Genomic DNA, 25146 nt, shown 5'->3' on the forward strand with positions numbered 1-25146 from the left:
TCAGAACCATTGGGAAAAAAAAATGAGTGCTTATTTTCCCTTTTTTTTTTTTTTTTGGTACCGTGATATTTATTTTATTTTTATTATTTATTTTTTGCTGGTATGATTGTATCTATGTAATTCGAAACTAGAAATTTTTCACCAGTTATGTTTCTTTTCTGGTCATTATTATCGTTTGTTTCATGTTGAGACAGGGGAACTGAAGGGATCCCATAAAAATTTTTTTTTAAAAAAGCCTTTTTTTGTTTTTTCCTTTGCTCCTTTTCCGGCTTCTATTCTTGCTGGCACCTGTACCCCCACCCCACTCTGCACATGCCTTGTAATGTAAACAGCCCACGTCCACAGACAGAGAACGATATCTTTGGAGGCTTCCAGCACAACAGCTAACATCCAAGGAGCAGCTGGACGGGGTCGTCATACACGTTCCCCAGGACTCTGCTCCAAAGGCCTTGATGCCAACACCCTTGGCTTCAGGGAACGAGTGACCTATGGAGGACACTTGGACCCTGTCCTTGTTCTGACCAGTTTCTAGGTGCCTAAGAGGACACGTGCCCCAGAGCACAACCTCCAATAAAGCAAAGATGAGACTCATCCTTTTTTCCTTCCTAAGTCTTCCAGGTGCTGTGCCTGCATCTCTCTCTCTCTCTCTCTCACTCTCTAAAACTTCAGTAAACTCTGCTTTCACTTCCTGCTGACTCACGTTTGATTTCCATCCTGCGTGAAGCCAGAGACCCCCTTGGTTAGTCCCTCTCTCAGGGTCCTTCCCATGTGCCCGTGACCTTTGGGCTGAGACCCTTTATGCCCTGCATTGGATGGGTGCATGTTGGCTGTAGGGAGAGACCGCTCTGAAAACCCCAGCTCACCACGTGTCCTCTCGAGAAACAGAGCATCTGATGGAGCTCGCGGTGTGGTTGTCCTACTACCTAGGGACTCGGGCCTCCTGCTCCCACTAGTGCGTGAATGCGTGGCTATTATCTTTGTAAGGGTGGAATTACCTGAGGGTGAAAAGGGACTGAAGTGACATTCCCTTGACATGGGGGGCTTTGGTGGGGCTGGACTGGCCCTAATGGGATAGATTGAAGGTCCTTCCTGTGGGACATTCCTGACTCTCTCCTCCTTCCCTCGATGAACTACCACTCTCTGGACTGAGAGGGAAGGTCTATCCCACTGTTGCGGGGAGCGGGCAGGGATAGGGCCACTCAGATGCTGCACTGATTCATGGCTTTGTACAACTCTGGGGTTATTTGTTAATTTTTGAGCAGGGAAATATTCCGGAAAGTTCAGATCCATTTCAGAAGTGTCAGTGGGGACCATTATGGTCTGGGCATAAATGTCAATGCGGCCTCATTTGTATTCCAGGCTGGCGAAGCTTGCTGCAAAGTGTGGGTCACACGTCATGAAGCCAAACCCCAGAAGAGATAGGATCCCAAGGACATCAACCTCCCGAGGTCTGAGCTTCTTAGAGGGACTGATGAATCCAGCCGTCTGCAGACCACTTCTAGAGAAATAGCTGCGTCCAGAGGATTTGCATGCCCCCCCCCCACATCGTCCCCAGTTCTTGGTCACCCTGCGTGGAAGAGTGAAGAGGTGGACCAGACCACGAGTGGTGGGTGGCCAAACAAAGTCTATTGAGCAGAAGTATAAACCTCCCAGGGAGGGAGAGGGGGGCCTCAGGGGATTGCCCCCTTGGGTATCTAAGTCTAGGGATTTTTATGAGCTCTTTTGCGGAATTTTCTTAAGCAACCAGGGTGTGCTAAGTCACACCAATCAGGGCTTATGGTCACATACCTGTCTACCTATGAGGTTAATGTCAAGGTGCTGATGGTCTTTTTCTGTTGACATCGGGCGGCTTACGTCTTCACAGCCCCTTGCCCGTGATATTACAAATGCTTTGTGGTTAACTGTCTTATTTTAGGATGTTTTGCAGAAGTCGTCTCCGCAAGTGCTGCAAAGCAGAGTGTGAGTGCGGCCCTGTCTCAGCTGCAGAGCAGGATGTCGAGGCTGTTTCATCTTAGCTCTCCTGACTCCGTATTTTCTTGCTGGGGACCCTGGCCCTGACTCCCTAACTATCCACCTAGCTCCTAACACAAGCACCGGGCTGTATTTCAGCTGTAAACATGCTTTATTTTCAAAAGAGATGCAAGCATTTTTGATCAATATAGGCTGCATCCAGAAGAGCGTCAGCAACAAGAGGGCTTCTTGGTGACAGGTTTTAAGACATCAGAGATGTAGGAGGTACAAGGCAGAGAAGAGAAAAATAAAAAATAAAAAAACCCAACCTGAGGGAAGAGCACGCTGGAAATCCAACAAGCAAGCATAGAACCGTGGTTGTAGAATTCCGGGGCAACAGAAGAGGAGGAAGCTGCTGAAATGCATCCCAAAAGCTCAACCGGGGCTGGACCCCACATTTCCAGGACAGGGCTGGAGGCACTTTGCACGCCAGCCCCTGGGGGTGCCATGTCGTGGTCCCAGCAGTGCCAGCAAATGGTTCCCCCTCCCTCTATCATCCCTCTGGCTCCCCACAGCCCCCCTGGGCTCTCAGTCCCTATCCTCCCCCCAGTGACCTCTCCCCAAACAAAAATTATGCCACTTCATGGTATCCCCCACCCTGCTTCCCTCCCTCGGGCTCCCTCCTGGATGTCTCCCATCTCACGGACTCACAGAGCAGAGGGGCAGGCTGGTGGGGGGGGAGGGGAAGAAGGAGGTGCTCTCAGCAGGTGAGTCGTGGGGGGTCTTTCAGCTCCTCTGGCAAAGCTGCAGGTGGAGAAAAGGAAGCCCCCACCCAGATTTGGCAAGCATGCTTTGAATTGAACCCACAGCAAAAATGACGATTAATGAACATAATTGGAAAATCAGTGTCCAGTAATCACCCCAAGGAATAATGAGGGAAACAAAAACTGAGCGTAATTTAAAGTTCTAGTGATTATGACAAATAACTAGATGGTCTCTCGGAAGATTCTGGTTTTGCTCACTAAACATCAAAGATCGCGGACATATTTTCCTTTATGTTGTTTTATTTCTTTAAAATAAATAATTTATTTTAAATAAATTCAATAAATTAAATAATAATTTAATTATTTAATAAATAAATAATGATAATAAAATAGAAGGACTCCTTAACTGTGTTAAGACCCTGGAGGAACTAAACCAAATAGAAAAAAATATATATCTTTAAAGAAAAAAAAAATGCTTAGGCCTCCTGAGGCCTGGAAGTCCCCAGGCCCATCTTGACCTTTGACCGTGTGGCACCACCAGTTATCCCACACTCTGGAATCTTCCAGGGACTGAAGCTCCCCAGATACTGCCTCAGAGGGAAATTATGTTCTGGGGAAAGAGAAGAGCCAGAAAGGAAGAGCATAAGTCATGTGGCTCCCGGGGGAAATAAAGGAGGCCGTAAAAGTCACTCTGTGCTTTGTTTTGGATTCCTGGGGGGGCAGGAAGCTGCTTTGAGCAATTCACGACTTTAATATAGAAAACAGTTACTAAGTTTGCTTTTCTTTTTTTTTTATATAAATTAATTTTTATTGGTGTTCAATTTACCAACATACAGAATAACACCCAGTGCTCATCCCGTCAAGTGTCCCCCCCAGTGCCCGTCACCCATTCACCCCCACCCCCCGCCCTCCTCCCCTTCCACCACCCCTAGTTCATTTCCCAGAGTTAGGAGTCTTTATGTTCTGTCTCCCTTTCTGATATTTTCCACACATTTCTTCTCCCTTCCCGTATATTCAAGCCTAGGGAAATCGCTTTATCACCACTAACCAATCAGCGCCCCAACCACGCTGACTTCTACTCGAAGAAAATCCACGGGCTGTGAATCCATCGTCCCACTCGCGCCCTCGTGAAATCCCAGGCGTGTTCCAAACTGTCGGCAAACTCCAACTGGCTTCGGAACTTTTAAAACACCAGTCCTGATGCTGCACTTAAAAACGCACCTGCCCCCAAATGGTCCTTAGGAAAAAAAAAAAAACATAAATGAAAGGCTTACCAGACCCACATCCCTGCAGACCCCGTGGTGCGACAGTTCACACCCGTGAATCGTCCTGAGAGGGGGCGTTTTGCAGTAAAAAGAGCACCAGCGTCATCCTCGTCCTATGGATCTTTAGCCAGGTGACCGTGACAGATTTCTGTTTCCTGGAGACGCCCCGTCCTGCACGTTCTTCTGTGATGTGAACGCAGCATGTTCCATCAGGAGGAGGCCCTAAGCCCCCTCTTCCTGAATATGGGCTGGCCTTAGTGACTGGTTGGTCAATGGAAGGTGGTGGGAATGACATTCTGGAATTTTTAAGGCTCTTCTGGAAGACATGCTCTTTCTGCCCAGGGCTCTTGTAGAGCTCACTTCTAGTAGAATCTCTAAGAATCCGGCGGCTGTGCTGCCAGAGGGACTCGTGTGAGCTCCCGGCCAGGGCCCAGCCAGGCTCCCAGCGCACAGCCAGCATCAGCTGTGGCCACAGGAGTGCACCATCTCGCCAGCCAAGCCTAGAGGGTCCCCAGATGGCGGCAACCATGGGAGGGACCCCAAAATAGGGCCACCCAGCTGAGCTCCCTCCTGTGTTCTAGGGCACTAGGTCCTGAGCTGGGGTGCTTTGCTGCAGGCAAACAGACAATGGAAACAGTGACCATGGTCTAGCCCCTCAACTTTCCAGATCCTGTTTTTGCATCGTTTAGAAGAAAATGATCTTCTGGAGTAGCTGATACTTAAGGCTTTTGTAAAGATCAAATAAAAGTGTTTTAAGATCTGTAAAGTACTGGGATGCCTGGGTGCCTTCTGCTCAGGGCGTGATCCCGGAGTCCCAGGATGGAGTCCTGCTTCGAGCTCTCCACGGGGAGCCTGCTTCTCCCTCTGCCTGTGTCTCTGCCTCTCTCTGTCTCTCTCATGAATAAATAAATAAAATCTTACAAAAAAAAATCTCTGTAAAGTACTATAAGTTATTACTGCTTTTGTTGATCACTTTTCCTTTCCCTACTTTTTAAAATTTTATTAGTACTTCTTTTCTTTTCTATTTAAAAAATTTCCCCTCTGGTTACAGGACTAACACAAACTTGCCATAAAAATGTGTCAAGTAGACGGGAGCTGCAGGAAGATACAATCCTTTCACAGAGCTAGAACTACTGTTAGCATTTTAGAATATTGGCCATCAATCTTTTTTATAGATATCCTAATATTCACATGAATAATATGCGGTAGATGCCCTTTTATCTAACACAGTTAAAATGATTAATCGGTGGTTAATCAAAAACTAAAATCAGAAGTCACAAAAATACATACATAATTTAAACATTTTATTTTAATTTAAAACCTATCATAAATAAAAATAGACTATGTTTTCACATGATGCCTCGGCTCTGAGTAGTGTTTTGAGTCATGTTTCCCACATAAACTGTAAGCGTTTCTTAAGATGGGTCATTTTGTTTTCTGTGAAGTCAAGTACGTCCTTAAGGAAACATACACAAAATCTCAATATAGAATCGTCCTAGATGTTCCTTTTTTCCCCATTCTTTACTACGATCTCACTAATACCTTACCACTGGATTCCATGTGCTTTTTTAAGCAAATTGCTCCTATTTGTCATTCTAAAGGATTCTTCGATTTCCTAGGAACACAGTTTTGGTGGTCATATTTCATTTGTTTACTTTGGGCATCATATTTCATCTTTTGTTGTAATTAAGCATATATAAATTTCTTAATTACAAGAACAAGTACAAAAAGCAAGAACAGATTTGGCAACAAATAACACTCGCCGGTCAAATTTAATTAGAAGAGCTGAACAGCACAATTATTGAGCTTGAAATCTACTCCAACACTGAAGAAAACATGTTGCTTTCAGGCCCATAAAATATCCATGAAAACATGTTTTAGACAAAAGACTTCTTTTTTAGACAAAAGAAGTCATCATACATTCTATAAGAGAATGTATTTTGAAATAATTAACAAAACCTAAAAAGATCCCATGTGACTGGAAACTAAACAAATTTTTCTAAAGAAAGATCGGATTTCAAAGTAAGGATCCTTAAAATAATGAACTATTTATTTAGACCCCAATAATAATGAAAACCCCATGGGTTAACATGTTTTGGAAAACAGAAATCAGTACTTATAGAAAAATCAATACATGTATTTATTACAAAATAGGAAAAAAACTGCAAATAAACAAGCATTTGTACCTGGAAATTTAAAAAAGAACATCAGAGCAGGGCAGCCTGGGTGGCTCAGAGGTTTAGTGCCGCCTTTGGCTCAGGTCATGATCCCCGGGTCCTGGGATTGAGTCCTGCATCAGACTCCTCGCAGGGAGCCTGCTTCTCCCTCTGCCTGTGTCTCATGAGTAAATTAATAAAAATTCTTAAAATAAATAAAAAAGGGATCCCTGGGTGGCGCAACGGTTTGGTGCCTGCCTTTGGCCCAGGGCGCGATCCTGAAGACCTGGGATCGAATCCCACGTTGGGCTCCCGGTGCATGGAGCCTGCTTCTCCCTCTGCCTGTGTCTCTGCCTCTGTCTCTCTCTCTCTCTGTGTGACTATCATAAATAAATAAATAAATAAATAAATAAATAAATAAATAATTTAAAAATTAAATCTACAGTTTTCCATTTATGTGTTCTATGTAGTTTATTTGCACTTTTAAAATCTTTTATCTTAATTACTCTTGCTAGAGGTTTCTTTCATTTTTCTTTTCATAAGATTAACTATTTGTTGCTGATTATCTGTAGTTTTATTCTCTTATTTCTGACTTTGTCTTTGTTGTAGACACCTAGCATTATCTCTATTATTCCACTCCCTTTTGATTTGTGTTTGATCTGATGTCCAGGATGGCTCAAAGAAATACCAGTGTCCTGACCTATAAGACAACTATAAAAAATAAGTAAAATTGAATTGGAAGGGTTGATATAAAACTGCATTGTTTGCAGATGATAGTGATTCTGGAAAGATGTTGGGGTTTGGCCGAGGACCAAGGAAGAATTCTTGAGACGTCTTTGTTGCAAAATGATGGTTTTATGAAAGCCCGGGAACAGGACCCATGGACAGAAAGAGCTGCTGCCCGGGATTGTGAGGAGCAACTGATTATAGACTGTCAAGTTGGGCAGAGGTTAGGGAGGGTGTCAGTCTCTAAGGAATTTGGAAGCAGGGTTTCTAGGACCATGAGGGTCTGGCTGCTGTTAAGATCAGTTCATTTAGTCTTGTCTAGTAGAATCCTGGTCATGAAACCCTTCATATGGGTATCAGGGAGCCCGTAGGTTTGGAGGTTGATTACTAACATATATCTTGGGGCAGAGATAAAGGAAGTTTCCAAAGGAATTTTTATATGTTAAAGTAGACTTATAAGATCTTTGGGGTGGGGCTAAGATTGCCTCTTGCCCTTCGCAAAGTATGAACATTGAGGCAGCTGAATCCCTAGGGGAAGGTCACTCTGCCTGTTTCAAGGACTTGTCAATGGGCTGTAAGTAGTAAGGAAATGTAATTTTTCTTTTGGCTTTGTTTCCCACATCAATATTATCCTGTTGACCAAGATACTCTCCTTGACCAAACTCTTCAGGCTCCTCTGAGTCCTCTCTGGGACCTTGGCCTAAAGAATTACAAACTCTCATTATAAATGGTCTCATGTCTGCCTCCCAGTCTCTGGAGAGGGTATCAGCCTAATTTAATAAATGCCAGTTAGTAGACACAGATGGCCTAATCTCATTGGACAACCCCCTACCCACCTTTCGGATTGCCTACTTCCCATCCTCCTACCTTTGAAACACCCAGTCACCTCTGTACACATTGGAGGTGAGCTCAGTTCTATACTAAAGACTCCCCTCTCTAGAAGTGATCTAAATAATATCTATCTTGCTATTTTTTAAAAAAGATTTTATTTATTTATTCATGAGAAACACATAGAGAGAGGCAGAGACATAGGCAGAGGAAGAAGCAGGCTCCCCACAAGGGAGTCCCGATGTGGGACTGGATCCCAGGACCCCAGGATCATGTCCTGAGCCAAAGGCAGATGCTCAACCACTGAGCCACCCAGGTGCCCCCTATCTTGCTATTTTTAATGAGAGTCTGAGGAATAATTTCTCTTTGACTCTCTCTCTCTTACTCTATCTCTGAAACAAACATAACTGTTCAGAAATAATGACTTTAAGAAGGTTTCTAGACTCCAAAACAAATTGTAAAAACTCAATGACATTTTTATACTCAAATAAAAGATAATTCATGATAGTAAGACAACTATACCAAAGAATTTCCTTCTACATGAGAACTCTATGAGAGAAAAGGTGCTTTAAAGAATATATAAGAAAATTGAAACTCAAAAGGTGAAACTGTTCTTGGAAGAGATTACATCACTTTATAAAGACATCAATTCTTCCCCAATTTTTCTATAAATTCCAAGCAATTATATTCAAAATTTTAGATAGATTTTTTTCAAGTTTTAACCATATTCCTCATTTAATAATATATTTCCTGATATAAGAAGAATAAAGATTCACAGGCGCTAAGGGAACCTTGTCAGACTTGTGCTATCAAATTAGCACAAAGACACAGTAACGTGGCAGTGTGGTATGGCATTGGAACAGAGATGTCTCTTGCCCTATAAATTGAGAACCTGATGTATATTATAAAGATGGTTTCAGTGTGGAAAGACAGATGATTTAGCTGACAGTCTTGGGAGAATTGGCCCATTATATAGAGTAAAACAACAGTGGATCTTACATAACAGCCTACATAAAGGCACGACCTCAGTGGGTTGAAGACCTAAATGTAAAAGGAGAAATTATAAAGTCAATTCCATGGAGTGGTGATACCTGAGTCCAGACAAGATGAAAGAATAGGGACCAGACTGACCCTCCCACTTTAGAGAACCACAAAACCAGAACAGAATATGTGAAACAACGGGAAACGGGGAACAGCAATCCCTGGGAAAGGGGAAACAGATGGGGTAACCCCATGGATGCCAGCCTATTGCCTGGACATGGTAAAATTTAGGATGAGTCCCCAATCTTCTGAAAGTAAGCAGATGGGGCGACGCTTCTGAGCTACACCACTCATAGGTATTTACCCAAGAAGGATAGAAATGCATCCACACACAAACTTACAAGATTCATAAACAGAGTCAAGCATTATTATTTATAATAATATGAATTTAAAGTTATAAGATATTATAGATTATTTTCTACAGTAATCCAACAACTTGAAACAATACAAAAATGTCCAAAGCGAAGTGGTTGGATAAATAGATTGTGGAATGGATGATGGAATACCACTCTGTAATTCAAAGAGATAGAAGAACCTGACCTATGACAATATGAGTGAATCTCAACATAATTATGCTGAATGAAAGAAGCCAGACCTAAAAAAAGTGCATACTTATGCTTCCATTCATAGAAAATTCTAGAAAATTCAAAATCTGTGATGACACAAAACAAATCCGTGATTTCTAAGGATAGGAATGGGAGACAAAGGGTGGATTACAAAGGGCTGTAAGAAAATTTGGGGGAGGGGTGGCGCAGCGGTTTAGCGCCTGCCTTTGGCCCAGGGCACGATCCTGGAGACCCGGGATCGAATCCCACATCGGGCTCCCGGTGCATGGAGCCTGCTTCTCCCTCTGCCTGTGTCTCTGCCTCTCTCTCTCTCTCTCTCTCTCTCTCTCTCTTTCTCTCTCTCTGTGACTATCATAAATAAATAAAAAAAAATTTAAAAAATTAAAAAAAAAGAAAATTTGGGGGAGTGGTAGATAGGTTCATTATCTTCATTGTGATCATTTAATAGGTGTATATATATTGCTAAATTTATCAAATTGTACATTTAAATATGTGCAGTTTATTATACATCAATTATACTTCCATAGATATATTTAAAAAGACAAAGAGACAAGAGGGAGTCTGGACATAGGCAAGGAAAACCAAAATAGTGCAAATATCAGGGAAAAAATCACGATTTAATTCTATCAAAATTAAAGATTTATGTTCACTAGCATACCACGTAGATAATGTCAACAGGCAGACGAGATATTGGCTATAGATATTTGCAACATGTATAATTGCTACAGGAACAGCATAAAATTACAATCTTGTTTATTCTGTGAGTAAACAAGAAGACAAAAGCCCCATAGAAAAATGAGTATAGATGTAAAACAACTAACTCATACAAGGGGAAATCCTTCCCCTTCTCTTTACCTCCTTCTCTAAATCAAAAACAAACCCAAATTGAACTTAAATAGGATGAAAATCCAGTTTCTCAATCACACTAGTCATATTTCAAGGGCTTACTACTCACCTGTGACCAGTGGCTACCATATTGGACAGCTAGATGCTGAATATTTCTATCACCGCAGAAATTCTCAAGGTAGTGTTCCTCTGGAAGCTTTATCATTCACCTTTTTTATATAGGTCTATAATCCACCTACAAGTTGTTTGATTTTTTTGTGTACAGTGAAAGGGAGGGGTCACTATGCACTGTTCCAGTTGTATAGACACACAATTGACTGAGCACCAATTAGACAAAGGAGTGTCATTTATCCACTGTTGTATCATGACAACTTTATTATAAGTCAAGTGTCCAGATATGTGTGGGTCCCTTACTAGGCTCTCTGTATTTTGTTAGTTTGGTCTATTTTTGTTTGTTGCAGTTTGGTTTGTTGTCAAATTTTGTACCTATACTACATAATCTTAATTCCTGTGATTTTATAAGTATTAATAACCAGCAATTTTTCAACTTTATTACTCCCCTTTGAGACCATCTGAATTATTTTGGCCATTTTCACTTCCATAAAACATATAGGGACCTTGTCCATGTACACAAAATGACCTGCTGACATGTTGCCTGGGATTGCATTGAATCTATAAACTTCAGTAGAACTGACCACTTAACACGTTGGATCTTCTAATCCACGAGCACATTTATTGTTTTACGTGGAGATACCTTGCAAATCTTTTGGTAGATGGAGTACTGTGTTAAGACACAAAATTCAACTGAGTAAATTTAAAGATCTAATGGGCTTTATCCAGCGATTTATGAATCGGGCAGCATCCTGTCTAACAAGTAGGAAGGAAGTGATGTGTAAAATAGAAGGATTTTATGGGCAGAAAAAAAGCGGAACAATTAACAAAAGAAAGGAAAGGATTGCTTCAGACCAGGTCACCTTCTCTTAGGGGGTAGGTAGGGGGTCTTATTAGGTGGATCACTTTGGGGTGTGGAGAGGGTCCATGTGACTTATTAGAACTGGTCAGAAAATTCCTGACTGGCCAGTTAAGACTACATCTCTGGTGGGGATTGAAACTGCAGTTAGCTATTAAGCCCTGGTTTGGCATCTTGGCCCAAGTGACTCCATTTTGGACCCGTGGTTTCCTTTTAACAGTGTCTTTTTTATTTTGATGCTATTATAAATTATATAATTTTACATATTTCACAATTAATAAATTTGTTCATTTTTTCAAAGAATCAGTTTTTGACATTTGAGCCTTTTTATTTGTTAATCTCAATTTTATTTCCTTCTGGTTTTATGTATATTATTTCTTGCCTTCAAGTTATTTTCTAACTTATTGAGATAGAAATGTACACTATTGATTTTTTTTACCTTTCTTCTTTCCTAATATATGTATTTCAGGTTATAAAGTTCAGGCTATAAAGTTTCAGGTTATAAAGTTTTCTCTTGCATTTGAGAAAATGAATATTCGGCAGTGTGGCTGGAGTGATATACATATTAACAAACACCCGATTTATTAATTTTAATGCATAAATAGGTCATTTGTTAATTGCATTGTTCACTTCCTCTATATCCTTAGTGAATTTTTAGTCTGCCTTTCCTAATAAATTTTTATTAAAGAGGCAGGGAAAACCTCTATTAACATGAATTTGCTTATTTCTCTTTTTAATGTGGTCTAATTTTGCTTCTTCTATATTGAGGCTGTATTATTAGTAAGATGCCGATACACTTAAAATCCTTTTATCTTCCTGGAGAAGGGACCCTTTCGTCAGGATGAAATGTTCCTCTTTTTTTCTAATAATCCCTCTTGCCTTAAATGTTCTATGCTTCCTAATAATATAAAAAATTGACTTTTTTGGTTAATGTTTGCCATGTATACATAAGCTTCTAAAGATAAAACATAATTAATACATGAAAATTGGGGAGATCAAAAAATCTTTTGTCAGGATGAGATATTCCTGTTTTTCTCTAATAATCCTTCTTGCCTAAATGTTCTATGCTTCCTAATGATATAAAAAATTAACTTTGCTTGGTTAATGTTTGCTATATATATATATGCATAAGCTTTTAGAGATAAAAGCATAATTAATACATGAGATTTGGGGAGATCAAAAAATCTTTAAAAAGATACACATTTTATTTGTAAAACACTCTGAAAGAATTACAAGAGCATACACGGATATGTAAAGCACAGCAGAGGAAATCTCATCAGTCATAATATAATAATGTTGCACAGGGAAAGATGGTAACCAGACTTACCCTGGTGAGCATTTTGTAGTGTATACAAATGTTGAATCACTGTTCAATGGAATCACCCGAAGCTAACAGAATATTAGTATGGTCAACTCGACTTCAATAGGAAGATAAATTAATTTTAATTGATAAATTGCAAGACCACATACAACATCGCAAGTAGGGAGGAAAATAAAGCACAAGAGCGTATTTCACAATGGGACCAAAGGAGATGGAATGATTAGTTTTGGGGTGAGAAGTCTGGAAATAAACAGGCTAGATTTTCCTCCCTGGTCCTTTTATACTATGCCAAAAGATTCAGGAAAAGGAAGATTCCAGTTGTTATAGCTGGTTTATTTCCACCAGGGGGAAGTGTAGCATTGCAGATAAAGTAATATAATTTACCAAGTAGGGTCATGAAAGAGCTATGACTCGGAATACCGTGTTTGCGGGTTTTGCTAAGAGAATGTAGGGAAATAGTAATTGTGAGACTGAGTAGATGGGCCTTTCGTGCTTAATTCTCGTGCCATGTGATAAAGATTAGGGAAACTCCTGCAGAGAGATTTGATAAAATGTGTCCTGTGTCTTCAGAAAAAGACTATGATTTTGAAAAAAAAAAAAGATAGATAGATGATAGATAAATAGATAATAGATGATAGATGATAGACAGATGATAGAAGATAGATAGCTATCAACCTCACCATTGGAGTATTCTTCTACGTATCCTTTTCAACTAACATTGATGACAACTTTTACCAGGGCTAACTGACCAGCTACAAGAGTTGAATGATAATAATCGTGTATTTTACAGGTTAATTTCAACAATTTGGAATTTACCAAGCACGGGTCTGTAAGGCAGTGCACAGAAGACACCAACAGTTAAAGGCTGAGCTAGTTAGTGCTACAGGGGATCCGAAGGATGAGTGGGGAAGAGCCTCCAAATGTGGGAGACAGATTCACGGAGGCTCCGGAGCCTGGGCCCATCGCCTGGGAAATCAGACGCGGGAGCAGCTGTGGGGCGGTGAGTCAGCAGGGAGGGCGTGAGCCTCAGGCAGGACCACGGTTTCACTGTGGGGAGCAGGGCTGGAGGGGTGGGTGCAAATATGGATGACCTTGAAGGCCAGGCCAAGGAGGAAGGCTGTGGCCAGCTGTGACTGGGAAGAAGTAGGGTTAGAGTAGGGGGTAGGCCAGGACTGTGCATAATGTTTCTGAGTCTAACCCAGAGAGCCAGGCTCAGTCAACACTTTCTCACGCTCACATCTGATCAAGTCAAACAGACCTCATGTAAATAATCTCAAAAAAAGGACAGGTCACAGATGCATGGATGTTCAAACGTCTGCGTGCCCACGTGGTCCAGTCCCGCCACCCAGGGTCTCCTCCAAGGTAACACGAGGTAACTGACGCCAACCACAGTGTGTCTGGGAAAGAGCACGTGAGGTCGTACATCTCACATTCTCTAGCACTTCCTTCCTTCTTTTCTGTTTGCTCCTCCTCTATAAACCCCCAAACTTCTCAAACACCCACCCCACTTGCCTTTCTCTTCTTCCCTCCTGCAATCTTCAGCTCCTTAAGTCAGTTTGCGCTTGATACTTTCCTGTAGCTTCTTTCTGTGACCGCACCAGCTTCTCCACAACCCATGGGACCTTGGATGCAACTCACACCAAGCATGTCATCTGCAGTTGGCACTATTCACATTTTTCATTGCCCTTCCTGGATTATATATTTTAAATGCAAGGCATCACCTATCTCAACACTACTTTTATTTTCCCAACATCCTCCCTAAGAGTTTGCAGAGGCCTCTCCTAAAATAGTAGCAAGGCGCACAGTAACGTTTTAGCTTCCTTCATAGCCCGTTATCCCTGTGACTTGTTTTAAGGGCATGAATTTTCTCCTGTACCTTTTAGTGCTGGTGTCACCCCTCAACAGCTCAGATGGCATTCCAACAGGAAATAACAACATTAAAATCACAACACACCGATGGCTTGCAGAGGCCCAAATGCAAATGAACAGTAATCTGGTCTACACAATTTTTTAAAAGGATGGGTAGGATTATTGTTGACAGTTGACGTGTCCCTACCGTATGACAACAGTCTGTGAGAAGTCCCCGTGAGAATTCACTCTGCTTGCCAGCTTTGGAATTACAGAGTGCGATTTTAAATTTTTATTTTAGGTTTTTTTTTTTTTTTTCCATTTTTCCATTTGGGGAGGATCACTCTCACTCAGAGTGGGATTTTATGCACCCTTTCTATATCCATTGTATTCACTTCACATAATTCGAACACCAAAAGAACAATGCATAGAGGGCTTTGCCTTTGCAGCATAAAGGAGGTGGTGGACGCAGGCGGAGATGTGCCGGGCAAGGCCTGAAGAAATCTGGGATCTGATCCCAATGATGATCCACAGCACATGGGGCTGGGTGGAGGTGTGGGCTCTGCCCAGATCGTGAGGGACCAAGAGAAGGGCCAGTGGAGTCACTCATGTGCAGTGTCACCAGCCACAAGTCTTGAGGGTGAACTCTCTGCTGTGCTCTGACATCACTGCCAAACTGGACCTCCCACCTTGCCTGAGGCATCGTCACCTCCAAGAGGAGGTCCCTTTTGGGGTGGAGTAGAGGGTGACTAGGGATCGAGTTTGGAAAAGGCTTGGGCATGGGAGGCATCTTCCAGTGAAGAAAGAATACACATTGATGTGAAGGAAGGGAGAGGGAGAGAGAGAGAGAGATTGAAATTAGCAGATATTTATTTTAAGGGATTGGCTCACACAATGGTGGTGGTCGGCAGGTCTATAATTCTCAGGATTGCCGAGCAGGCTGGAAGTTCTGGCAGGAGTAGACATTGCAGCTCAGCTCAAAGGCTGTCTGGAGGCAAAATTCCTTCACCGTAAGGCCTTCCGCTGATTGGATGAGGCCCACCCACACCCACATTTTGGAGAGGAATCTGCTTTACTCAAAGGCTGCTGATTTATTTATTATTTATTTATTTATTTTTTATTTTTTTAGAGCCAAATGCTTTATTTTTTTAAATAATAAATTCATTTTTTATTGATGTTCAATTTACCAACATATAGAATAACACCCAGTGCTCATCCTGTCAAGTGTCCCCCTCAGTGCCTGTCACCCATTCACCCCCACCCCCCGCCCTCCTCCCCCTCCACCACCCCTAGTTCATTTCCCAGAGTTAGAAGTCTTTATGTTCTGTCTCCCTTTCTGATATTTCCCACACATTTCTTCTCCCTTCCCTTATATTCCCTTTCACTATTATTCATATTCCCCAAATGAATGAGAACATACAAAGTTCGTCCTTCTCCGATTGACTTACTTCACTCAGCATAATACCCTCCAGTTCCATCCACGTTGAAGCAAATGGTGGGTATTTGTCGTTTCTAATGGCTGAGGAATATTCCATTGTATACATAGACCACATCTTCTTTATCCATCATCTTTCGATGGACACCGAGGCTCCTTCCACAGTTTGGCTATTGTGGACATGGCTGCTAGAAACATCGGGGTGCAGGTGTCCCGGCGTTTCACTGCATCTGTATCTTTGGGGTAAATCCCCAGCAGTGCAATTGCTGGGTCGTAGGGCAGGTCTATTTTTAATTCTTTGAGGAACCTCCACACAGTTTTCCAGAGTGGCTGCACCAGTTCACATTCCCACCAACAGTGTAAGAGGGTTCCCTTTTCTCCACATCCTCTCCAACATTTGTGGTTTCCTGCCTTGTTAATTTTCCCCATTCTCACTGGTGTGAGGTGGTGTCTCATTGTGGTTTTGATTTATATTTCCCTGATGGCAAGGGATGCAGAGCATTTTCTCATGTGCGTGTTGGCCATGTCTATGTCTCCCTCTGTGAGATTTCTCTTCATGTCTTTTGCCCATTTCATGATTGGATTGTTTGTTTCTTTGCTGTTGAGTTTAAGAAGTTCTTTATAGATCTTGGAAACTAGCCCTGCATCTGATACGTCATTTACAAATATCTTCTCCCGTTCTGTAGGTTGTCTTGTAGTTTTGTTGACTGTATTCAAAGGCTGCTGATTTAAATATGAATCGCATCTTAAAAAAGCACCTTCAGAACAGCATTTCGATTAGTGTTTGACCAAACATCTGGGTACCAGAACTGAGCCAGGTTCACACATGGAATCAACCATCACACCAAACAAATCACTTTTTAAGTACTTTTTAATTTAGTGACATTTAGACACATGTTTCCTGTCCGAATGTTCACACCTTTCAATCTGGGAGGACATGAGTAAGGCGTTTTGGAAAGTGCCAGGAGGGTCGGGGCATTTTAAGGTGAGCCTGCTCCCAGCGATGGCCTGCTGGTAGGTCTCCCAGATTTCTAGTTCAAAAGGATATCAAGGATCCATTTGCATTTTTATCCTCCATACCATAAAAGCTCTGTCACCCCCAGAGAATAAAAGGCCAGTCTTGGTTTTATTAAGATCACAAATCTATGCTGGTGGCCTGGGCTGAAATGCTTCGCCGTGAGACACTTTCCGGTTATGAAGCTGGAAATGGGACCCGTGAGAGGAAGGCTGCCCTGTTATTAACAGAGAGACTTTCAGAGCATCCGAGCTCTGTTTGTGGGGCTTTGGGTCCCAGAAGCACGCGGTTGGCCAGCCCAGGGGTTTCCCTGCCCATCGTCTCACTCCTGCGGGCTAGAGTCTTCCCTAGAAATCGGAAGGCTGCGTTTCACTGGATGACGCTTACTTCTCCACTGACAGGTGCACTGACCACGACATAGGAAGGAAAGCTCGATAGAAAAATATAAAAACTATTACAACGTACCTCTCAAAATGGCCAAAATCTGGGACACTGACACCATCAAATGCTGCCGAGGGCGTGGAGCAAGGGGAACTCTCCTACACCGTTGGTGGGAAAGCAAAATGGCACGGCCACATTGGAAGACACTTTGAAAGTTTCTTACAAAACTACACATACTTTTACCGTATGATCCGGCAACTCCTCGTGTCCATGCAAAGGAGTTGAAAATCTATGTCCACACAGACGCACGCACACTGAAGTTTTAGTACCTTTATTCACAACTGCAAAAACTTGAAAGCCACCAAGATAGCCTTCAGGAGGTCAATGGGTGTTACTCAACCCTCCAAAGAAATGGAGCACCGAGGCATGAAAAGACGCGGAGGAAACTTCGATGTGTGTTGCTGAGTGAAATAAGGCAGTCTAAAAAGGCTACATGCTATATGATTGCAACTGTGTGACGTTCTGGAAAACTTCCCGACTTCATTTTTTCGTGTGCAATTCACAGGCATGAAGCACGTTCATGTGGTTATGTAACCATCACCATCATCCATCTCCAGAATTTTCCATCTTGCAAAGCTGGAACTCCGTATCATAGCCACTGGCCCCAGCCCCCGCAACTGTCATCTGTATCTATGAATTTGACTACGCCAGGCACCTCATGGGAGTGGCATCAGAGAGTATTTTTCTTTTGTGTCTGGCTTATTTCACTTAGTGTGATGTCTGCAAAGTTCTGTGCGTAGTGGGTGTTAGAATTCCCTTTTTTTTTCTAAAGATTTTATTTATCCATTTGAGAGACAGAGAGAGAAAGAGGGAGAGAGAGCCCGAGCAGTGGGGAGAGGTAGAGGCAGAGGGAGAAGCAGACTCCTCACTTGAACAGGAAGCCTGACGTGGGGCTCCATCCCAGGACCTGGCGATCATGATCTGAGCTGAAGTCAGATGCTAAATCATCTGAGCCACCCAGGCGTCCCAGAATTTCCTTCTTTTTAAAGACTGCATAGTATTCACTTGGCTTATCCACTCATCATTTAATGAATACTTCTGTTGCTTCCACTTTTGGATCTTGTGAATAATGCTGCTATGAACGTGGTTGCACAAATATCTCTTCAAGGCCCTGGCTTTCAGTTCTCTTGGGTGTAGGCCTAAAGGTGAAATGGCTGGGTCCTATGATTATTTCATTTTTAATTTTTTGAGGACCTGCCATACTGTTTAGAGCAAGTGGCTTGGAACTAAAACCATCCCACCAGGGGGTGTTCCTCTGCAAAGCTAGACCCTAAGAGTCCTTCACACGGATGACCAGGTCCCCATCTCTTGTAGCCTTGGAGTGTGAAGCGTGAGTGTCAACTATGGTTTCCCCATTTCCACTAGGAAAAGAGGAGGAAGCTTTCCAGAAGCTGATTTGGGAATTTCTGGAGACGATAAAGCTTCTATGGCAAAGCTCATGCCAACCCTGTTTAACCCCCAAACAGAGCCTCTTCTCCAGGACTCCCCACTGACTGAACCTCCTTTCTCATGAAGTTATTAGCCACGTTGCTATGTCTTGCCAGCCTCCCCTGACCTCCTGAGCACCTATGTAAAGCTGTCATCTGAAATGATTGAAAGCTGGCAAAATATCAGACATCTGAGTTTGTTACTGTGCATGTCTGAATGTCCTGTAGGTGGGTCATGCTGTTTCAACAAGTAATTAAGTAACAGCACACGTAATTCGTAAATCATGCATCGTCCATACCTTGCTATCTTTTCATTTCAGCAAAACACTAATGATGTCATCATAGTCAATATTTTCATAAAATCTGCATTTTATTGATAGTAACGACAGAGTAGACAAATGTTCTTGAGTCACTGGGGTTCTCAGATCTTTTTTTATTGGTTTGATTTTAAGGAAACTTCCACCTGCTAAAGCTGTAGCAACTGGAATTGTCAATAAAAGTCTTAAAGCCGCACTTCACTTCAGGGACGTACCTGGAATTCACATGTTTCGTTCAAACATCGTAATAGGGCTTCATAAAAGATTGCAAAATGTTTTAATCTTATTATATAAATGATCATACCACTCTTATTATTTCCCCCTTAAAGCAATATCAAGATTCACAGGGAAAGATGAAGAAGTAAGTGATTTTAGCTGCATATGTGTTCCATCGAGGCCTCTATGTGGGCAAGAGAAACATGAAACAAATAGTTTAATATTGAAAAATGCTCTCCTGCTGCCATACGCAAGTGTTTCAAGCACCTGCTTATCCAGGAATATTTCCAGAAGCACCAACAGGAACATAGAGAAATAAGAAAACAGACGCTTGGTACTATTGGAAGTGATACTTGGTTATGCAAGAGGCACGTGGATGCTGCTATCTACAGGGGAGAATGGGACAGGGGAGGGTTTTGTGCTTTCTCGCTTCCACACTCACAGGACTCCCTGCACTCGCCCCGTCCGTGACCGCTCATTTGCACAACCTACAAACCTTCACTGCGTTGGGGTAAAGTCACCTTTGGTCTCGAGGCCAAAGACCTACAGAGAAGCGCTTCTCTGGCACGGGGATGGCATTATTCACAAGAAGAGATGTTCAGGGCTTGGGATCACGCTGTGCCAGAGCCAGGGGCCAGCGCCCGAGCAGAAGGGGAGCCTGTGTGTTCTTTAGTGTGTGTATTGGGCCGCGTGGGGTGTGTGTAATCATTGTGGCCCTTTCTAGCTGGGGGTCCGCAGACACAGCACCCCGGGCCACATCAGAGGCAGGATCAATCAGCAACTTTGCTAGAGAACCAGAGCGGGGCATCTTGGTACTCTGGTCCCTAGGCAGAGACTGGGAAAGAGTGGGTTTCGGGGGCCAGCAGGGGCACCGAGGGGCGGGCTTCTTGGAGGGAGGGGGTGCAGGGAGGGCACCATCCCAGTGGGAACTAGTGTGAATCTCTGCGGAGGCTGCTGCCCAGAGGCCTGTGAGACTCCCAGCAGCGTATAGTGAGAGTGGCCACACCAGGCCCGGTGCCCCGGACAGGCTCCAGCAGTAGAATGATCAGCCGGTGGTTCATTGAAGAAAGATGCCTTTGGAAAAACGATTAGTAAGAAGGAAAGAGGGATGCTTGGATGGCTCAGTGGTTGGGGGTCTGCCTTTGGCTCAGGCGGTGATCTCGGGGTCCCGGGATCGAGTCCTGCATGATCCTCTGCCTGCGTGTCTGCCTCTCTCTATCTCTCATGGATAAATAGTGTTTACAAAAATAAAGAAGGGAAGAGAGGGAGAAAGTAGAGCGACCACATTTGATGGTGATGCACACAAATCCTGAGAGCTGTGGTCTGGCTCCTCTGCGGAGGCCCCCAGGAGCAGGTGCAGTGTTGGGTGACCCATCGGAGGGGCAGGGGCAACGGGTCAGTGGCGAGCCAGCACCCTGAGGCCCGGCCTCCCCACAGCAGCCCTGGGAAGGCACGCACACGGGCTGATCCCTCTGACCTGACTTTTCCCGGGACACAATTTTCCTTTCCCATCAGTGTGTGTCGGTATCAACCATGTTCCTGTCTCTTAACTAGAAAACATTCGCCTTTGCCCAGACTTCAGTGGAAATTGGCCTAAACCTCATCTCCTATTGTTGGGGGCCTGAGAGACAGGTGAGTGATGCTTGGCCCATATTTAGGTGACTGTTTCCAGTAACTTGAAATAGCCCGATGAGGTCTCCTTCTCCTGTTTATCAGCCCAGGGTAAAACCAAATAAAGAAAAGAGGAAGCCAGACAGCAGGCTGGTGTGAGGCCCGTTCAGAGCAAGGAGGGCCTGAAAATTGCCCAATGAAGCATCACGGGAGGGCGCACAAGGCCTGAGCCCTCTGCATCCTTGGGGAGCAAGAATTCGGGCCCCTGCGCCTCTGGGGACAGAGGCGAGACCCCAGCAACTCCCTGCTCAGAGCCCCGACCTCCCTTTCGGGCAGCAGGAGTTGAGCTCCCTGGGGTCACAGCTGGCTTTTCTCCGGGTGACCCGCCCTCTCCTTCTCATCAGAAGAGACAGGAAGGCTCAGCGAGGAAGAGTCTGAGAAACACTTTCCCTCCTTTTTTCCTTTTCAGACTCCACTAGGTGCAGAAATCAGGATTTACGAGGCCAGACAGCAGTTTTCCATCTGTTTGGTGGTAACTCTCTTTTATTAAAAATAATAACAATAATAAGGTGTTTATTTTAATTCCAATATAGTAAATACACAGTGTTATATTAGTTTCAGGGGTACAATGTAGTGACTCAACACTTCCTCGCATCCCCTGATGCTCCTCACAAGCGCACTCCTGAAGCCCCATCACCTGTTCATCACCCCCACGCCTACTAGTAACCATCAGTGTGTTCTCCAGAGTTAAGTTCTTTTTCTTGGTTTGTTGGCTTCTTGGTTTTCTCTTACTCTTTTCCTTTGCTTGTGTTGGTTCTTAAATTCCATGTATGAGTGAGATCGTATGGTATTTGTCTTTCTCTGACTGATTTTGCCTAGCAGTACACTCCCTAGCCCCATCCATGTCGTGGCGAAGCACAAGATTTCATTCTTTTCTGTGGCTGAACGATGTCCCACTGTGTATATACCACATCTCTTAACTGTTCATCAACTCACAGACACTTGGGCTGCTTCCGTAGTTTGCCTCCCGTAAGTAATGCTGCTATAAACATCGGGGTGCGTGTGCCCCTTCCAATGAATACCTTTGTATCCTTTGGGTAAATACCCAGTAGCGCAATTGCCAGATCATAGGGTAGCTCTATTTTTAACTTTTTGAGGAAGCTCCACACTGTTTTCCAGAGTGGCTGCACCAGTTTGCATCCCCACCAACAGTGCACGAAGGTTCTTCTTTCTCCACGTCCTCATCGACACCTGTTGTTTCTTGTGTTGTTGGTTCCAGCCATTCTGACAGGTGTGAGGTGTATGTCATGTGGTGTTGATTTGCATTTCCCTGGTGAAGAATGATGGCGAGCACCTTTTCATGGGTGTGTTGGAACATCTGTGTTTCTTTTCTGGAGAAATACCTGTTCATGTCTTCTGTCCATTTTTAAATTAGATCATTTATTTTTTTGGGGGGTGTTGTATAAGTTGTATAAGTTCTTTATATATTTTGATACTAACCCTTTATCATATATGTCATTTGCAAATATCTTCTCCCATTCGGTAGGTTTGTCTTTTAGTTTTGTTGATTGTTTCCTTTCCTGTGCAGAAGCTTTTTTATTTTGATGTGGTCCCAGTCGTTTATTTTTGCTTTTGTTTCTCTTGCCTCAGGAGACATATCTAGAAAAATGTTGCTACGGTCAATGTCAAAGAAATTACTGCCTTTGCTCTCTTCTAGGATTTTTATAGTTTCAGATCTCACATTTAGGTCCTTAGTCCATTTTGAATTTATATTTGTGTGTGGTGTAAGAAAGTGGTCCACTTTCATTCTCCTGCATGTATCTGCCAAATTTTCCCAGCACCATTTGTTGAAAAGACTTTTTCCCATCGCATGTTCTTGCCTCCTTTGTCAAAGATTAATTGACTACATAAATGTGGGTTTATTTCTGGGCTTTCTATTTCATCCCATTGGTCTATGGGCCTATTTTTACGTCAGTACCATATTGTTTTAATTATTACAGCTTTTTAATACAACTTGAAATCTGGAATTCTGATATTGCCAACTTTGCTTTTCTTTTTCAAAATAGTTTTGGCTATCCAGGGCCTTCTACGAGTTCATATAAATGTTAGGCTTATTTGTTCTAGTTCTGTGAAAAAAGTTGGTATTTTGATAGGGATTGCATTAAATCTGTGGATTGCTTTGGGTAGTATGGATGTTTTAACGTTTGATATTTAACATTTTAATATGGCATCTACCCACTGCAGACCTTCCCAGGGGCCTGGCTTTCCATACCTGTCTCCTATGACCTTTACCAAGCCCTCTCCTCTTCCTCTGGTTTGGTCGTGGGCAACTGTAGGAACACACACTCACACATTTGCGCAGCCCCCGCATATACACACACAAGCACACACACTCAGAACACATGTATACACACTACACTATACACATTTATACATGCATGCATAGCACATGTGTGCACACTGTGTACACATACCACACATGCATATATGCCACACACGTACACACAACTGCATACAATACATGCACACACACCACAATACACACAGATACCCACACAGTGCAACAAGTATATACACATACATGCACATGCAGCACACACTCACACACATATATACACATACATGCATAGATCCATATCTGTGCATACAATACTTACACACATATACACACATGTGCATCTGTGGACGTGTTTGCACACACACACCTCGAAGAGCAGAGACAGGACAGTCTAAAGTTCCATTAAAAAAAATAAATAAAGTTCCATTCAAGGAAGAGAAATGTTTTTCGAAAGGCAGCAGAAACCCTGAGTATCTGTCCCCACACGGGCAGCGCTCCGCGTCATCAGGCAGGAGTATGACCGATCGACCTCTTCTCTTCCTCTGGCCTCAGACCAGCCAGGGACAGCGGGACAGTTCCCTGTGTGCCCGGGGTCAATGCCGGCCTCACCCCGTTCACCCCTCTCAATTATACAAAGCGCAGGTGAAACTCTGGAAGTCCCTCTGCTTTCCCTGCGGCTCAGGAGAATGTTCTTTAGGACATGGGTCTCTTTTCAGCACTGTTTTGTTGGTGGCCCTCAGAGCTCTTAAGTCCCCAGGCTGGAAATCACTGACTGAATCCAACTCCTTCCTTGTATGAATGAGAGAAAGGAGACGTAAGGAGGCACCGTGACTCCCTGAGGGTTGCCCAGCAAGCCCGTGGCAATGACCACAGCTTACCAAGGATGGGCAAGGACTGTCATCCCCTAAGCACACCCCGTGATCCAGCAAAGCTCTCTGACTCCCATGGAAGAGCAAACTCTCTCAACACCTCCCAGCAGGGTGAGCTACTCATGGACCTCTTCCCTTTTCGGGTGATGGCCCTCTTCCTTGGGGCCGGTACCCCAGTGCTCAGGCCTGCCAGAACCATTGTGGTTCCCACAAATCATGGAGGCTTCATGCCAACCCCACCCCAGCCTCCTGCTGCTCCAACCCGCACCCCCGGGGCTCCCCCTGCCTGATGCCCTCACCCCAGATAACTGCACGGCTGTGGCCTCACTTCATTCAGGACTTGTCCCAGTTTCTTCGTGTCACAGAGGCCTTCGGGGACCACCCTTTACAGACTGTACACTCCAGAGGGCTGGGGGTTTTGTGTGGGTTGTTCATTGCTGTAACCCTGGCACCTAACAAGGGAGTGGCACGGTGTAAGTACTCAGTAAATAATTGTTGAATAAATGAACAACCTCTAAGGAAGACAAGACAGTATTATTACCTGCATTTCATAGACAATAAAAATGGGACACAAAGAGGTTGGGTAGCTTGCCCTGGCCAGGGCCAGGTGGTAGATGCACAGGTGTGCACAGGACACCTGTATGGGAAGAGGACCCCCCCACAGGCTGTCGACTGAGCTGGACGGAGTGTCAGGTGGCAAGGGAGGGACGAAAGACAAGCTGGAAATATTGATGAGGCTACGTAATGTGGATTTTTAAAAAGCACCAGGGAGGTCAGCTGTGCTGGGGCTTCAGCAGGTAAGTGAATGCTCCTCTACATAATTTTAATAATTGAAACCGACTAACCTGGGAATGACTGGCCTGGTGTTTTAAAGCCAGAAGAAAACTGAGGGAGCACTTTTGCTACGTTGCATCATTTAACAAGGTCCAAAGCGAACCCCTGCTGTAATGAAGTCGTCGTTCCAGTTAACCCGCCAGCAAAGACGGGGCCAGAATCACGTTTTTTGACTCTGAACACGGTGCTCTTTGCTTTAAGTGATGTGCTGAGGTTTCTCAAGTTTTTAACCAAACGCCAGCAACCCTCTCTTGGATGAGAGATGGGTCAAATCCTTTCTAAAAGCTCTTCCTGAGATAAACGATACTGACTTTCTGAGACGATCTCTATTAGTTTTCTCTGCAGGTGTCACAAACTGGCCC

The sequence above is a fragment of the Nyctereutes procyonoides genome, unplaced genomic scaffold (genome assembly GCF_905146905.1).
Source record: "Nyctereutes procyonoides isolate TBG_1078 unplaced genomic scaffold, NYPRO_anot_genome, whole genome shotgun sequence".
NCBI lineage: Eukaryota > Metazoa > Chordata > Mammalia > Carnivora > Canidae > Nyctereutes > Nyctereutes procyonoides.